Below are 14315 nucleotides of genomic sequence, written 5' to 3'. Positions count from 1 at the left end.
AAATCAGCTTCAATACCAGGAGCCCGATGAGGGCTTTCAGGTCTGAGCCCCAGCACCCTGGCTGGGGTGGCTGGTTTACACTGCAGCCAAAAACACTTGGGCTTTTGCTGGTCTTCGACCAGTGTTCACGAGGACAGAAGAGGGGCTCTGCTGACTCATCAGCCTCTTGGTGTTAAAATTAAGGTTTTAAATCCTTACATGCCTATAACACTCGGTATTTTACAGGATCCTCTAGGACTCAGTCATGCTTCAGCCTTACAACACCCCTGAAAAATAAACAAGATAGATACAATCTGAGCCACAACCAAAAGCGGAGGCGCAGGTGTTAAGCAATTTATCTGTGACCAGCAATTTATCTGTGACTGCACTGGTCAGGGATTGAGTCAAAGCTTAACTCAAGTGGGACCAGTGCTGCATCCGGTACACCGGCAGCTCTGAAGATCAGGGATTTACTGCCTCACTTTCCATGCTGCCCCCTGGACTTCTCCCCACCACCCCAGGACTGCGTCAATACCAAGACTCCCTGTGGGCTCTCACCTTGGAATGCTCCCTCCTGAAAAATCCTAGTCACTCTTGTTTTTAATAGCTTTATTGAGATAAAATTCACATAGCATACAATTCACCCATTTTGGGGCGCCTGGGTGGCTCAGTCGGTTGAGCGTCTGACTTTGGCTCATGATCTCATGGTTCGTGAGTTCAAGCCCCGTATCAGGCTCTGTGCTGACAGTGGGGAGCCTGCTTGGGATCCTGTCTCCCTCTCTCTCGGTCCCTCTCCTGCTGGCACACGCGCTCCCTCTCTCTCTCTCTCTCTCTCAAAAATAAAAAACATTAAAAATTTAAAGTGTACACTATACTGATACCAGTATATTCAGATCCGTACAGTCTTCACCACGATCACAGGATGTTTTCATTACCTCCCAAATAATCCCATGACTCTTAGCTGTAATCCCCCAGACTCTAGCAACCACTAATCCACTTTCTATGGATTTGCCTATTCTGGACGTTTCATGCAAATGAAATCATATCATATGCGGACTTACATGTCTGGCTTATTTCACTTAGCACAATGTTTCAAGATCTACCCACATTATAGTATGAATCACTACTTCACGTGTATTTATTGCCAAATAATATTCCACTGCACAGACAAACCACATCTTGTTTATCCATTCATGTGTTGATGAACATTTGGGTTGTTTCCACTTTTTGGTTATTATGAAAATGCTGCTGTGAATATGTGTATACAAGTGTTTGTGTGGGAGTGTTCTAGTCACTCTTACCCATGAGAACACATGAAAAGTAAGCCAACTTCCAATTGAGAACCCCATTTAACCTGACAATACTGTATTATTTGAGATGTAGACAACTGGGAGAAATAAATGACCAAAGGAATTGGACAGTTAAATAAAGAAACAAGAGCAAAACTCAATCTAGTGGAATAAACATGACTAAAGAAAGAAGTGCTATTTCTAGGGATGGGTCCTACAGGCATATTCCCACATCACCAAACGCTGTGCCTTCAAAGTTACTTGTAACTGCACAAAGTATGATATTCAGCAGTAGGGGCTGCTTAGATAAATCACACCACCTCCATGGAGCCAAACACGACACAGCCATGAGAAAGAATGAACTGGGAAATGCACTGATACAGGATGACCTCCCAAACATATTTAGTTTAAAAAGGCAAGGTTCAGAAACTTTTTGAAAAGGGTAGGAAAAAGAAAATAAGTGTATATATTTGCTTTTATAGTTACAAAGTATCTCTCAAATGAGATACAGTGGGTGCCTCCAGGGGACCACAGGCTCCTGGGGGTAGAAACAGGACAGACACAACACTGTGCCCAATCATGAATGTGAATAAATTATCTATTCCAAAAAAGATTTTTTTTCCTTAGGAAGCAAAAATAAAGACAATCTATGAGAATAAAAAAATTATACTTGCAATCCCTATCAAACAATAACACCAGCATTCTTCACAGAGCTAGAACAAACAATCCTAAGATTTGTATGGCACCAGAAAAGACCCCAAATAGCCAAAGCAATCTTCAAAAAGAAAACCAAAGCAGGAGGCATCACAATCCCGGACTTTAGCTGTATTACAAAGCTGTAATTATCAAGGCAGTGTTGTACCAGCACAAAAACAGACACTCAGATCAATGGAACAGAATAGAAAACCCAGAAATGGACCCACAAACGTACAGCCAACTAATCTTTGACAAAGCAGGAAAGAATATCCGATGGAATAAAGACAGTCTCTTTGGCAAGTGGTGCTGGGAAAACTGGGCAGCAACATGCAGAAGAATGAACCTGGACCACTTTCTTACACCAGACAAAAAAATAAACTGAAAATGGATGAAAGGCCTAAATGTAACACAGGAAGCTGTCAAAATCCTAGAGGAGAAAGCAGGCAAAAACCTCTTTGATCTCGGCCGCAGTGACTTCTTACTCAACACGTCTCTGGAGGCAAGGGAAACCAAAGCAAAAATGAACTATTGGGACCTCATCAAAATAAAAACCTTCTGCACAGCAAAGGAAACAATCAGCAAAACTAAAAGGTAACCAACGGAATGGGAGAAGATATTTGCAAATGACATATTAGATAAATGGTTAGTATCCAAAATCTATAAAGAACTTACCGAACTCAACACCCAAAAGAACCAAATAATCCAGTGAAGAAATGGGCAAAAGACATGAATAGACACTTCTCCAAGGAAGACATCCAGATGGCCAACCGACACATGAAAGAATGCTCAACATCACTCATCATCAGGGAAATACAAATCAAAACCACAATGAGATACCACCTCACACCTGTCAGAATGGCTAACATTAATAACTCAGGCAACAACAGATGTTGTCGAGGATGCGGAGAAAGAGTGTCTCTTTTGCACTGCTGGTGGGAATGCAAGCTGGTGCAGCCACTCTGGAAAACAGTCTGGAGGTTCCTCAAAAAACTAAAAATAGAACTACCCCACGACCCAGCAATTGCACTACTAGGCATTTATCCAAGGGATACAGGTGTGCTGTTTCGAAGGGACACATGCACCCCCATGTTTGTAGCAGCACTATCAACAATAGCCAAAGTATGGAAAGAACCCAAATGTCCATTGATGGATGAATGGATAAAGAAGATGTGGTTTATATATACAATGGAGTATTAATCGGCAATCAAAAAGAATGAAATCTTGCCATTGGCAACTACGTGGATGGAACGGGAGGGTATCATGCTAAGCGAAATTAGTCAGAGAAAGACAAATATCATATGACTTCGCTCATATGAGGACTTTAAGATACAAAACAGAGGAACATAAGGGAAGGGAAGCAAAAATAATATAAAAACAGGGAGGGGGACAAAACATAAGAGACTCTTAAATATGGAGAACAGAGGGTTACTGGAGGGATTGTGGGAGGGGGGATGGGCTAAATGGGGGAGGGGCATTAAGGAATCTACTCCTGAAATCATTGTTGCACTATATGCTAACTAACTTGGATGTAAATTAAAAATTAAATTAAAAAAAATTATACTTAAGAAAGCAAGCTAGTTGTAAGCAGCCAACGTGGAGGAAACGAATAAAGGGCCAGTCCTCTCCAGGGTGAATCCTGCCCAAACCCACCATCTTTACTGATGTCAATGCACTAAGAAAATGTTGCAAGGAGACACTGAGAGCACAAACATCTCTTGCCCTCAAAGACCTCCCAGTGCAGAGGGGAGACAACTCTCATCTGTGCAATGACCAAAGAAAGGCATAGCTAAGAGCACCATGGGATACAGAAGGAGAACTTGATGTGCTAAGTAAGGGAGGGATCAAGACAGGTTCCTGCTGGGACAAGCCCCACTGAGGGTCAAAGGAGATGAAGGGGTCACTCAAGCTTTGCCTGTTTTCAGGGGCGGAGGGAACGTGGAGTAGGGCTCGGCCTTGTAGCACTGGCTGGTGTCACTGGAGAGCAGAGTGCGAGTCAGGGCACACAGGAAAGAGCAGTGTAAGAGGCACGGGAAGCCAGGGAGGAGCACAGCCTGGCATCCTGCCCGGGGGGGGGGGGCTGCTGGGTACATCGCAGGGTGCCCTAGCAGCAGTGCTGGCCTCCACACATTCAGTGTCAGGAGCGCCCGCCCCCAAGCTGGGACACCGAAAAACTTCTACAGACAAATCACCACTGGGTGAGAACCAATGCTCTGAACACATCACCTGAGCCAGAGGAAAGGGGGCCGACCCAGAAGGGGCAGCCATACTGCGAAAGCGCACAGGCCCTGGAGGATCAGTCTAAGGATAAATTTGGTAACTACTTGGCGGGTACAATGAGTAGAACCCGCAGCAAGATGTTGTGGTTAGGGGAAGACCTAGGAACACCAGGCTGTTCCAGGTAGAAACCAGCCAGATGACGGTCACAAAGCACCAAAGGGCTGAGGCCAACGGTGAAGAAGGATGCAGGGTCTGAGAAGCCTAAAGGGCTTCTGCATCCGGAGGCTGGCAGCCAAGTCTGAGGCTGAGGGGATTAGTCTGGCTGGCACCATCACCCTGGTGAGACCACCCAGAGTACAAAGCAGACCCTCTATTTCCTTGGGGAGGGGGGGGGAAGAGTCCACCCCAGCACACGTGCAGGAGGAAAGGCTAGGTAGGATAGGCATTTTTATCTCTATCTCAGAGATATTAAACTTTGCTCACATAAGCTATTGCGTCACCATTTGTTCTGAACGTTAAACATTCTCACCCTTAAACCCCACAAATGTCCAAAGACTCTACTTAAAGTAGAAGGATCCCCCCCCCCCCCAGTCTTAGTGTCACAGATTTAAAGGAAATGAGATGCAGTTATCTACGGTAAGTCTAAGAATCTAAGATACTCTCCCTAGATCTGAGAAAGAGAATCATTTCCTTGGGAAATGAGGAATTTTCCTGCTTTGCTCTGAAGCACGTTAAATCACTTCTTCCAACAGCTTAGCAAGACAGAATGTTACAGAACTGGTAATTCCAAGTTTTTATTCTGTGGCTTGTGTCCTGTCATTTAAGTGTGTTAATAAATTATCTTTCCTATTACAAGGATAACACTGTTCAGTGAAGTGTGACAATTGCTTCAGTGGTTTAACTCAGAGAATTAAATCTCACTTCTGTCTACAAGAACCCCACCTGCCCCCAAGGACAATAAATAACTACCACAGGACTGAGTGGCTTGTTAGCAGCTTTCTTCTTCTCAAAACATTTTCATAACGTATACATTATAAATACATAATAATTGATATATATTTTATTTATACAGAATAATGTATCAAAGTTCATGAGATTTGTTGTTTACCTTTATAAAGACTATGACCCCAGCTAGCTTGTGTAGGAAAAGAGAGTCAAAGACTTCAAGTCAGTGTAAAACCAAGGCGGCGCCAGGAGTACACAACTGAAGAGCCAGCAGCCAAGCAACCAGGCCCTGGAAACCAGATCTCGGCAGTGACAGCTCCTAACTCTGCCCAACACATACAATGTACGGGGCACAACGTGTTTGTGTCTCCATTCACTGAGTCCTCGCGACCAACCCTAGGGAGCCAGTATTACTGGTGTTCCCATTTTACAGATGAGAAAGCAAAGGCACAGAGTACAAAGCCAGTAAACAGAAGAGTCAGGACTCAAAGGCAGGCAGTCTGGCTCCAGAACCCGCCCTCTTCTCCACTCTTGGCAAGACAGCTGACTAGACAAAGTGCAGGCCGAGAGATCCACTGGCCTCTGTTCACTCACTGAGCAAGCGTGTGAGGGTCATCAAGTCTGCGCCCAGGACGCTTTATGCAGAGTCTCCTTGTTTTACAGTCACACCTCCTATCGAATCTCCTTCCCCTCCCCCAGCGAGAAGAAACACACCTAGCTCATTGTGAAAGGGGAGCCGCTGCCCGGGAACCACCTGCTGTTTACAGAGGCACCCTGGACCCACAGGCTCTAATTCCTCTCACTGGCTACGAAGACAAATCTCCTATTGTTTGCACCATGGGAGGAACACGAAGCCTCGCAACTGTAGGTTTCTGCAGAGGTCACTGGAGGTTTGCTTAAACCCTACGACACCGAACGGAGGGCGGGCGGCGGGGGGGACGGAGGGGGGGGGGGTGCGCTGCATTTTTGCTGTTGAAGGTTGCGCAGCGCCCACAGCAGCTGCTGGTGGGAGCAGCATGTAACACACCCACAGCTGCCGCGGCCTCGCAGCCGGCCGCACGTTTTAAAATAAAAGACGTCCTGACCCCCAGATGCACAGCCTGCCTCACTCGTAGCCCTCGACACGGAACACGCGGCCTCCACCCACACCACTCCCGCAACCAGGAAGCAACCGAGAGAATTCCAGCTCCAGGAGGGCTGCGCCCCGGGGCGCCCCAGCCTGCCGCGCTGCAGAGGCCAGGTCTGCGAAGCCCTGCGGACACGGCCCGCACCCAGAGACGCGCGACACGACTCCCCGCGCCCGGACAAAGCCCCCACCCCGCACCCCGCCCCGACTGAGCCCCGCAAACCACGCCGACGCCCCACACTCGGGCCCGCCCTCAGGCCGGGCACACTCACACCCACACTCACCCACGGCCGAGGCCACTCACGCTCACCGTCAGTGGGCCACACTCACGGTCACCCACGGGCCGGGCACACTCGCACTCACGCCCACCACGGGCCGGGCACATTCACACCCACCTCACACACCCTGCCCCCCGCGCCCCCGCCCAACCCGGCCCGGCACACCCACGCTCCCTCCCCTCCCCGCCCCGGCTGCAGCCCCGTCCGCCCTTTCGGAGGCCGCGGGCTCGGACCTCGGCGAGGCCGGGCGGGGGCCGCAGCGCCGGCCCCTCCGCCATCTTCCTGGCCCGCGCCGCCCACCGCCCGCGCTCTCACCCGCCGGCTGCTCGCGGGCCGCGCCGCCACAGCCCTTCATCCCGGCCTGAGCGCCGCACCCGAGCTCTCCGCGGCTCTCCCGCCGCAGCCGCCACCGCAGGAGCAGGAGCAGCGGCAGGAGCAGCCTGCTCGGTCCGCGTCCTGCGCCGCCGCCGCCGCTGCCGAAGCCGCCGCTGCCGCCGCCGAAGCCGCCGCCGCCGGCCCAGTGCGCCGCAGCCGCGCGTCCTCCCGTCACCAGCGCAACCCCCCGCCTCCGGCCCCGCCCCCGCGCCTCCCTGCTCCCGCCGCCAGGGGGCGGCTCCGCGAGCCCGGTGCGCGTGCGCCGGCGTGCGTCCCGCAGGGAGCCAGAATCCGGCCCGAGGGCGCGCGCGGCCTGCCGGGAGGCGGGAGGGCGGTCGAGCCGGCTCCGCCCACGAGGCGAGCGGGCAGGTGAGCCCCGCGGAACCGGCGGCCCCCTGCCCGGGAGACGCCGCAGCCCTCCTGGCAGTCCCACGGCCCGCACCCTGGCCGGCCTTTCCAGTGTGATCGCTCCGGAGACTCTCCATGTCCCTTTGGTGGGTGCAGTTGACGCTTCAGACGTCTCGCTGTGGAGTTGGTGTCGTTTTACCTCCGGAAACCATATCGGACCCCCTGAATCTCAGATTTCCCTTTTCCTGGATTCTGGAAAGTTATCAGCCTTTGTCTCTTTAAAATATTGGTTCTCCTCCATTCTCGTAATCTCTCATAATTTGTTAGCTAAGTCGGACGATCTGTATCCTCCGTGTCTGTATTGTTTTCTATCATTTTGCTCTGTCATTCCTAAGTCTTGGTAATTGCTCAGTTTCATCTTTACTAGTGCTCTCTTAAGCATTCTCTAATGTCTCTAGCTAGCTTCAAGCTTTTAAAAATCGTTAAAAATCGTTATTACCCATATCCATTTCTAAAAGTTGCATTTGACCTCTATTTCTAAGCTAAACGGCCAGAAACTCTCTCACAACGAACTACAGAAGCCCACACCACTCGGTCCCTGGCCACACCCTGCATCCCACCATCGGAGAAACCGCAAAGGGCCGGAAGCTCGATTTAAAAAAATCCTCAACTGAGTTCCATTTCCCGTGCCGCAGCTCACTCCTACTGCGCTCCACTGCTGCCATGTCTCCTCGGGAGCTCTCTGACCAGGAGTGTGGCACTACTCGTGCACCTCCCTTTTGGGCCATCCTCACACTTCATACCCAAACGCGTGGACAGGTGGTCTCTGCTATTTTGTCTGGAGCTCCGTCTCCATTGTAGGCACCTGAGAAAACCCACCCTGGATGAACCCAACCATTCTCCATCATGACCACTGGAGAAACCTCACACACCCAGGCGAGGTGGTTTCACTTTAAACTTAAAATGAGTACTTCACACTCACCTGCAATCTTGTGATGTTCTCAGGTAGCACAAGTCCCTCACTCTCCAAGTGACCACCAGAATTTCTCAGGCCTCTCTAGTTGAACCTCCCAGATGAGACCAAAACTCTTCTTATCACCAAACCCAAAGGGCCACCCATATCCATCCTCGGCCCTTCACCTTCCTTCCTGAAAATGTGCAAGCATTATTTCCCTGCTCCTACCTAAGGCAGTCCCTCCCCTGGAGAACTGGAACCTGCTCCCTCTTAAATTTTCAAAGATTGTGCGTAGCTATCTCCTCTCCTAATCGTCTGTTTGTCTTTCTCTATTTAATTATTTCCATGAGCACACAAATACACTCTGATATTTTTCGTTACAAATAGACCAAAAAAAAGGGGGGGGGCTCCTTTAACTTCATATCCTCCTCCCAGGTCTATGCCGCCCCTCAGCCTCCCTGGTGGCTGTGCTGCTCAAAAGGCTGCCTGCAACTCTTACCTCTTTCTCCTCTCATCCTCCAATTCCATGGAACACATCCCTATTTAGGTCACTTGTTGCTGACTCCAGTGTACTTTTTTCTGTTGTCATCTGGTAATCCTATCAGGAACATCCCACATGTTGAGTCTGAGTTCCTTTTGTTGACGGGAGCACTGGATGTACAAGTTCAGGGCTCCAATGACTTCGTGTGTCATATGCATGTAACGCCGCAGGATGTCAGTTGGTTTTTTTTTCAATGTTTATGTTTGAGACAGAGCATGAATGGGGTTGGGTCAGAGAGAGAGGGAGACACAGAATCTGAAGCAGGCTCCAGGCTCCGAGCTGTCAGTACAGAGCCAGATGCAGGGCTCGAACTCATGGATCATGAGATCATGACCTGAACCGAAGTCCGACGCTCAACCAACTGAGCCACGCAGGCGCCCCACACAGGATGTCAGTATTTTGGCTAAGGACAGCAGGTAAGACATGTCCACGTATTCTAGAAAGATGCAAACACCTATATTCAGGGCTTCTAGGATGCTGCCAATGACTGCTCCATAATTCTTTGCCCTTCACCATTCCAGGTACATGTAAACTAGGAAGTGAGAGGGTGAATGAAGGTTTCCTTGGAAAAAGATGTAGACCTACTAGTGTGTCTCCATTCTCCTTTCCCACCTCCTGCCAAACATAGGTGAAAGTGTTTATATAATGGAAAAAAATAAATATGGGAAAATATATATTGGAGAAATGATCCAAAATAAAACCCAGGTGGAAATTTAATATCACTGAAACAGTGAAATAATTGAAGTGAGAAACATTGCCAAGGTAAAAAGGAAATTACATTCTGTTAAGAGAGTACAAATAATTAACAATATTGGTAACTTTAAAAATAAAACTGCCAGTTATTTTGCCAGCAAAAATGGGCTTATTCGGTACTAGCAGAGAATTGCAATTCAGGATAAACAAGCTAAAGCAAAACCATAGGCAAGTCTTCAGAGCAAAGGAGAGCAAAACTCTTTTATAGAGGAAAGTGGGTAGTACGGAGTATCTACCTGCAAGTGAGTTCGGTACACGAAAGTTGCATTAGGCTGCAAGGAGTGGTGAGCTCCCTCTGCTGGCCTCCCAGCTCCGTCTTAAACGAAGTTTATTCAGTTTCACAATATATACAGTTGGTCCCTAAACAACATAGCTCTGAACTGTGTGGATCCACTTATATGTGGATTTTCTTCAATAAATATATTAGAAATGTTTTGGAGATTTGTGATAATTTAGAAAAACTTGCAGTGGCCCTCGGGTGGCTTGGTTAAGTGTCCGACTTCAGCTCAGGTCATGAGCTCACGGTTTGTGGGCTTCCTCCCCTCCCCCCTCCCCCATGTGGGCTCTGTGCTGACAGCTCAGAGCCTGGTGCCTGCTTCAGATTCTGTGTCTCCCTCTCTCTCTGCCTCTCCCCCGCTTGCACTCTCTCTCTCTCTCAAAAATAAATAAACATTAAAAAATAATAATACAAATTTTAAAAACTTGCAAACTTCATAGCCTAGAAATATGAAAAAATAATTTTAAGGTTAGGTGTGTCAGGAATGTATAAAATATGCAGATACGAGTCTACTGAATACTACTGTCGAATATACACGAGATTATAAAAAGTTAAAATTTATCAAAACTTATGCACACAAATACTCACAGACCACGTATAGCGCCATTCGTAGTCAAGAGAAATATAAGCAATCTAAAGATGCAGTATTAAATCATAACTGCATAAAATTAGCTGCAGTCTTTTTCAAAAGAAAGCTACAGGGTCTCCTGTGTGGCACAGTTGGTTAAGTGTCCGACTCTTGATCTCGGTCAGGTCATGATCTCCCAGGTTCGTGAGTTCGGGCTCTGCACTGATGGTGTGGAGCCTGCCTGGAATCCTGTCTCTCCTTCTCTCTGCCCGTCCCCCTCTTGTGCACTCGCATTATCTCTCTCTCTCTCAAAATAAATTAATTAATTTAAAAAAAATTTTTTAATGTTTATTTTTGACCGAGAGAGAGAGAGACAGAGCATGAGCGGGAGAGGGGCAGAGAGAGAGGGAGACACAGAATCCGAAACAGGCTCCAGGCTCTGAGCTGTCAGCCCAGAGCCCGACGCGGGGCTGGAACCCACGGACCGTGAGATCATGACCTGAGCGAAGTCGGACGCTTAACCGACTGAGCCACCCAGGCGCCCCCTGTTCTGCTTTTAAAAACCGTTCCATTTCTGTGGCCTTTTAGAGCTCTGCTCTACTTGATACATGGTTGATTCATGAATCACTTAATAAAGACAATTAGATCTTCAAATTTACTTGGTTAAATTTTGTTTTTTTCACAGCACATAATGTACCACTGTGATAAATATCAGCCACCTCCTGTTGCTATTGTGAGCTCCAGTGTTTTAAGGGTCCACTGAAAATGCCTTGTGACGTTAATTACCCCATATCAGCATTTTGCCTCTCCAGTAAATTGTGTATCACAATACAAGTCATCTCTCATGGTTCTCATGTATTTTTCATTGTATTTAGTGCAATAGTATAAACCTTGAATAACACTATGGGACCCATATGAACTGCCACTAATGATGCTCCCAGGAAGCAGGAAAAATGATGTTAAAAGAAAAAGTTGGATTGCTTCATATGTGCTGCAGATTGAGTTCTGCAGCTGCAGTTGCCTGCGATCTCAAGATAGATGAATCCAGCCTAAGAACCATTATAAAAAGAGGAAAAGGGACACCTGGCTGGCTCAGTCAGTAGAGCAGGCGACTCTTGATCTCAGGGTTGTGAGTTCAAGCCCCACATTGGACATGGAGTTTACTTTAAAAAAAAAAAAAAAAAAGGAGAGAGGGAGGGGTGCCTGGGTGGCTTGGTGGGTAAAGTGTCTGACTCTTGATTTCAGCTCAGGTCACGATCTCACGGTTTGTGGGTTCAAGCCCCATGTCGGGCTCTGTGTCGGGCTCTGGGGAGCCTACCTGGGATTCTCCCTCTGTCTCTCTCTGGCCCTCCCTCCTTCCCTCTCTTTTTCTTAAAATAAATAAACTTAAAAAAACTAAAAATAGAGTGAAGAAAATTCATGGAGCTGTTGCTGCAACTCTGCCAGGAGGACTGAAAACCTCGCAATTATTGTGAAATAGCTTTTCATCTCATACTGAAAATGCAGCTTTTGTGTAGGTGCAGAATTGCTATAAGGCATACCTGTAGACCCCGATATGATTTGAGGAAAAAGCCACGTCATTCTGGGACAACTTAATATAAAAGGAAGTTGAAAGATCTAAAGCTGGAGAATTCAATGCCAGCAAAGGATGGTTTGACAATTGTTGAAAGAGGTTTGGCTTAAAAAATGTCAAGAGACGCAGCTTCAGCTGACCAACAGGCAGCAGGTGAGTGCCTAGATGCCATTAAGAAAATCATTGAGAAAGGACAGAGCGCCTGGGTGGCTCAGTTGGTTGAGCGTCCCACTTTGGCTCAGGTCATGATCTCACAGTCTGTGAGTTTGAGCCCTGCATCGGGCTCTGTGCTGACAGCTCAGAACCTGCAGCCTGCTTCAGATTCTGTGTCTCCCTCTCTCTGCCCCTCATGCACTCTGTCCTCTTGCTCTCAAAAATGAATAAACATTAAAGATAAAAAAATCATTGAGAAAAGACATCTGCCTGAACAGGTTTTTCATGCAGATGAAAGTACCTTATCATGGGGTAAAAATGCCACAAAGAACATTTATTAGTAAGGAAGAGAAGTGAGCGCAAGGCCTTAAGGCAGAAAGGGAGAGGCTAACTCTACCGTTTTGTGCAAATTCAGTCTCATTTATGATTGGGACTGTCCTTATCTATAAAGCTGCTGACTCCTGAGCTTTGAGGGGAAATAATAATCACCAGCTGCCAGTCTTTTGGTTGTACAAGAAGGCCTGGATGAGAACCCGTTCCCTGGATTGGCTCCATGAAGTCAGGGAGTACCTTGCCAGCAAGGGAAGTACCTTGCCTTTTAAAGTTCTTTTCGTATTGGACCATGCACCTGTCCACCCAGATCTCCACGAGTTCAATCCTGAAGGCCTTGGAGTGGTCTACTTGCCCTCAAACAGTGTCTCTAACTCTGTCTAGGTCAGGGGGCCATGAGGACCTTTAAGGCTCATTATTCATGGCACTCTATGGAAAGGTATGTCAATGCTATGGAAGAGAACCCCAGTATGAACTCACAACATGAAAACCTGGAAGGACTACACCATTGAAGATGCCGTTATTGTTATAGAAAGGGTTGTGAAAGCCATCAAACCTGAAACAACGAATTTTTGTGGAGAAAACTGTGTCCAGATGCTATGCGTGACTTCACAGGATTTACAACAGAGCCAATCAAGGAAATTACGAGATTGTGGATATAGCAAAAAAGGTGAGGGGTGAAGGGCTTCAAAATGTGGGTCTTGCAGAAATTCAAGAGCTAACAGACACCAGACCAAAGGGACTAACAGAGGACAACTTGAAGAAGGTGAGTGTTTCCAACCCAGTGCCAGACGATGAGGAAGAAGATGTACAAGAAGCAGCACAGAGAGCAAGTGGACATAAGGCAATCTGGCAGAGAGATTCTGATTACTCAAGACTGCTTTTGACTTCTTTTACAACCCTGGCCCCTCTGTGATATGGGCCCTGAATTTAAACAGTGGAGGAAGGATGAGCACCTATACAATACATTTTAATAATTTAAATTTTATTAACTTTGAGATGGGGGGGCGCAAAGTGGGGATAGGGGCAGAGAGACAGGGAGGGACAGAGAGAGAATCCCAAGCAGGCTCCACATTGTCAGCGCAGAGCCTGACTCGGGGCTCAGACTTCCCAATCGTACAATCGTGACCTGAGCCAAAGACGGATGCTTAACCAATTAAGCCACCCAGGCACCCCTGAAACATTTCTAGAGAAATGAAAAAGCCAAAAAGTCAAGATAGAAATGATGATGTATTTCTGCAGGGTTACACTGAGTGTGCCTCCCTCCCCTCCACTTCCCCTCCTTCTCGGACCACTCAGTGTGAAGTCGAGGAAGATGGAGAACGGTATGAGGGTCCGCTTCCACTTAATGAATAGTAAATAACCATCAAGCAGTCCAATTAACAAACTTGCCTTTTGTGTGTGTGTCCTTGTGTGGAAATCTAGTAACCGTATGGCAAGAACTTCATGAGATATTTTGTGTCATCACCATCAACTAGGCATAACTGGGCATAACAAAGGCATAACGTGAGGGATGTTCAATACAAAATTCATGCGTTAGTTTTCTTACTATTTCATAACATTGCTTTCAAAGAATTACATTACTGTACAATATGTCTCTCTCTCTCCTAATTGGAGAAAATGTGTATCAGCCTATCACAGGTAAGCGTGCTTTTTTTTAAGTAGCAGTTTCTAATGCTATATTATGAACATGACTGTAATACTCCATGCCATACAAATTTTATAGCAATTCATTTATTAGTACATAGGGTAGGCTACTGTGTAGCAATCATATTAATTACACTAAGCTACCATAAAGCAATCCCGTTACTGCCCGCATCAATGCATGGATTGTTATGCCTGTAAATAAATATGAATTTCTTTTTCACATTATCTTTTCATTTTTGATGTCTAGTGTTAGTAACACCTATAA

The 14315-nt window shown here is 47.2% G+C and overlaps 1 protein-coding gene across 5 annotated transcripts in view; it reads right to left on the bottom strand.

Annotated features, from left to right (window-relative positions):
- Positions 1 to 7062, bottom strand: part of ARHGAP39 (Rho GTPase activating protein 39) — a 110139-nt gene extending 103077 nt beyond the window's left edge. For 3 of the 5 annotated variants that reach the window (XM_027063567.2, XM_027063568.2, XM_027063569.2), the window contains exon 1: positions 6846 to 7061. The gene's annotated coding sequence lies outside the window, so the exon portion shown is untranslated. Of the gene's footprint in view, positions 1 to 6845 lie in introns of all 5 variants that reach the window. The other 2 variants (XR_008292525.1, XR_008292526.1) reach the window with 1 other exon arrangement.
- Between the last annotated feature and the right edge of the window lie 7253 nt (positions 7063 to 14315).

Source organism: Acinonyx jubatus, chromosome F2 (assembly GCF_027475565.1).
Source record: "Acinonyx jubatus isolate Ajub_Pintada_27869175 chromosome F2, VMU_Ajub_asm_v1.0, whole genome shotgun sequence".
NCBI classification, from domain to species: Eukaryota; Metazoa; Chordata; class Mammalia; order Carnivora; family Felidae; genus Acinonyx; species Acinonyx jubatus.
This window is presented reverse-complemented; position numbering and strand designations above follow the sequence as displayed.